Consider the following 3648-nt stretch of genomic DNA (forward strand, 5'->3'; position numbering starts at 1 on the left):
TAGCCACAAGACTAAGATGCTTACTATAGTCCAAGTAGCCGCATAACTATGTCGTAGTCCAAATAGCCACAAGACTAAGATGCTTACTGTAGTCCAAGTAGTCGCAACAGCGACAAATGCACCAATACAAGTAATTTCAAATGCAATGGAAAAATATATCACGTTTAGGCTAGGACAACTTTAAAGCGAATGATAATGACCGATTTAAAACCACTAGTTGATATGGTGATGCCAAACATAGCACATTAGGTTTACTCACCCGCAAAGAAATTTATTCATACGAATACACGAGTGGTTGGAGCAGGTTCGTTGATACTCATTCAACGCCGACGGAGGCATCACGTTGTCTCTCGAACGTATTTCCGCCAATGACTACAAACATGCAAACAACGTCTCATCCGCGTTTGATAGTCAGAATCTTGGTGACAATCGCGATCTGTATTTGCGACGTTTCGTGATACAGCCAGTCTGCTGTGCAATATTTATCCCCGTCACCATTATTTATCAGCAGGAACAGCTTGGGATGCTCTGCTAGTCTCACTGTCTGTATAATAACGGCACGTTCGCGCAAGAAATTCAAATATAGATGTTTATGATTCTACTGTTCCAACCAGTTACACCATGTATCGTTACAGCAACAATCTTTATAAATGGGAAATGGTGCAGCCCATGACTTTGGTTATTTTGAATGGATTGATCCTGAGTATATAGGCAATCATAAACACATGCATAAGAATGACAACTACAGAGACCATGGCTACTTCATTGAATTTGATGTGGACTATTGTTGCAACTCTTTGGTCTTGTACTAAGTAACAGAAAAGAACGAAAACAAACAATTATTGTTAAATTCAACTAAATGATTTATTTCCCAAGAATTCAAAGTGAAATTTTAAAAAGAACTTACAGTATGGTGAATATAAATCCTAAATATTTCTAAAAGTTTTGTTACAAGTCCAAATGAATACAATTTCAATTAAATTAATTCCTATATTAAATGTGCTGATGTACCTGTAATCTCAAACGTAACAACCTGAAAGGTAGAGAGGTATCTCGAGAATATAATCGAAGATGTTCTTGAGTGAATTCTCTATAATTATAAATTCATGTTTCTGTCCAACCATATTACTGAGCACTTTGTAATTACAGTGAATGATAATTTGAATAAATAATTCGACCTAAATCAAAAACTGAACACAATAATAAGAATGATTCCACTTTCGATACTAAAATATGAATGAATAATCCTGAGATAAACGACGTTATATACCCTTCTACTTGAATTAGGTCATAATTTCAATTTTCTGGAAATACTTTATCAGCTTAATGGAATTTCCCATTTTAGATGATTCTAAGGACAGAATCAAGTCTATACCTATGACTCAAAACGAAAAAAAAATGTTAATTTTAACCACATATATTTATAGATCCCATGCAACCTACGGGTAATCATAATATCTTAAAATGGAATCTAAACCTTGTACAAATATTAACTATAGCCAATCAATATAATCTACAGTTATTAACAAAAAACAAAACCCCAATTAATATACATAATAATATCCAGACGATCTTCACCACACGCATAACTTGTATACGCTAGCGCCGGAAACGCCGTCAGTGACCCTCTGGATGTTGACCCAGTATCAGTGTGCAATGGTGGGCGAATCCAAACGCAGGTTTACTGAATGTACCAAACTTATCCCGAATCCCTCAAAGAAAAACAACGGTGTCATCCACGTACGAAATTTCCAGTTGTATTTGCTATTAGCAATGCTTGTGAGCGAAGTGTACTGGGTTGTTAGATTTTGGCAGCATGACTGGATGGCATTAACTAAAGAAAGTCTTCTTGAAAATGAAGAACAACATTGTATTTGGCAAACCAATGGAAGAATTCTGAAAACTGACCTGTGTTGATCTTGTGCTTGATAGCGAATAACACAAAATATGAAGATTTCTTAGGTACCCAGCATTTCAATCAATCAAATATGTGACCGCCGTTTCGTAGCTTCCCACACTAGGAAAACCAAGTCCAAGATCTATGTTAGCGCATCTGTATTGGACTTGTCGAAACTACCAAAGTATAGGCTTTATTGAGACAACAGTAAGTCGATGTACAGTGACAGCATCAAGACGTTTATATGGACATGGACTCGTTCAAGCATATTTCCACCAAAGACATGTCATCGGAAATGGTTGAAGCAAGTTAATATAAGCGACTATCCGAAAAATCATCCACTGTTTAATAACACCCATACAAATGATGTTGGTAAGTTAAGGTTGAGTGCTCTGGTAAATCTCTCGAGTATTACCTGGGACTGCATCCTAATATGTACTCGATTATGGTTGAAGCTCAAAGCGGTAAGAACAAAAGGCAAAAGTGGTCTCCATGTCATTGTCGCAAACGATCTCAAATAAGACACAAATGTGGAATATTTGCGTGAGCGGCGCGAATTCGCATACACAGAAAATCTTATCTGACGAAAGAAACATCGCACGGGAGTGTATGGTTGCACCAAGGTGCGTTTGTCATCTCGTGACACAAAGCGAAGGATATTCCCCGGCGGAGTCACCACTTATGTACACATATACCTCGCGATTGTCAATTAACTTACTATTGATACGTTAGCACAATGATGCACTAGTACATTAAACTCGAATTGGGGGTAATTTTGAATGGCTTGGAATTCTTCTCGCACACATGTGCTGCTAGGAGACTAGGATGCTTTGTTTGCCTGAGAGTTGTAACAAATAACGTGTTGACAGTCCCAGAAAATGAATCCTATCTGATACTGTAAAATTACTGTATCATTAGACCACATCTGGTCAGTTGCCAAGGTTCCCACAACTCGGCTTCCCCGGTGTATCCAGAGACCGAACGGAATTGTTTCCGATTCCGAGTAAGTTTAAAGGCGGTGGTTTTGAAATCCTTTTGTTGTTGTTGTTGTTGTTGTTTTGGGGCTTAACGCCATTTTTCAGCACACGATAGGCTATACATGGCGGCCAGTATTAATGGTGGAGGAATAACCCGGGAAAACCCCGGAAAGAACCACCGACCCACGAGAAGCTACTGGCAAGCTTTCTCACATACCCACATAAATCCTTTTGTAGGTAGGCAGTCTTTCGAATTGCTGAAGTAGGTTATAACCCGAATGCGTGGGTGAGTTCATTATTGTGTGCATCTTTGACTGATAAAAATCGTGTTATTAATAGCCGTTATGCCAGAGTATGGTTAAATCTTTCCACAATAGCATAATCGCGATCTATATTAACCTGTCCAACGCAAATGAGCATATTTTGTTTTACTCGCAACTCAAGAACAGTTCAAATAAATTGTTTTCCTGGATCGACTTAAAACAGAGGAGACCATATTAATGGTGAATTTGCATAAATAAATTTATGCTCATCAGAGATAATTTCGGAATCTTTGAACGTCGTTAGCAAAGGTTCGTTTTATATGCTAGCAACGTGAACAGTGATTAATACTCACGTGTATATTCGTCCCCGGATGCGAGCATGGGGAGGGAACAAGATATCAGCCTGATGAATCTCATTAAATGTTCTCTCATCAAACCTTCCACTAGAAATCATTCTTGGCGCGGGTATATAGATATCCTGCAACGATTGTTTGACAAACTATGCTAGTGT

The sequence above is a fragment of the Sinohyriopsis cumingii genome, chromosome 17 (assembly GCF_028554795.1).
Source record: "Sinohyriopsis cumingii isolate HCF-2022 chromosome 17, ASM2855479v2, whole genome shotgun sequence".
Lineage (NCBI taxonomy): Eukaryota > Metazoa > Mollusca > Bivalvia > Unionida > Unionidae > Sinohyriopsis > Sinohyriopsis cumingii.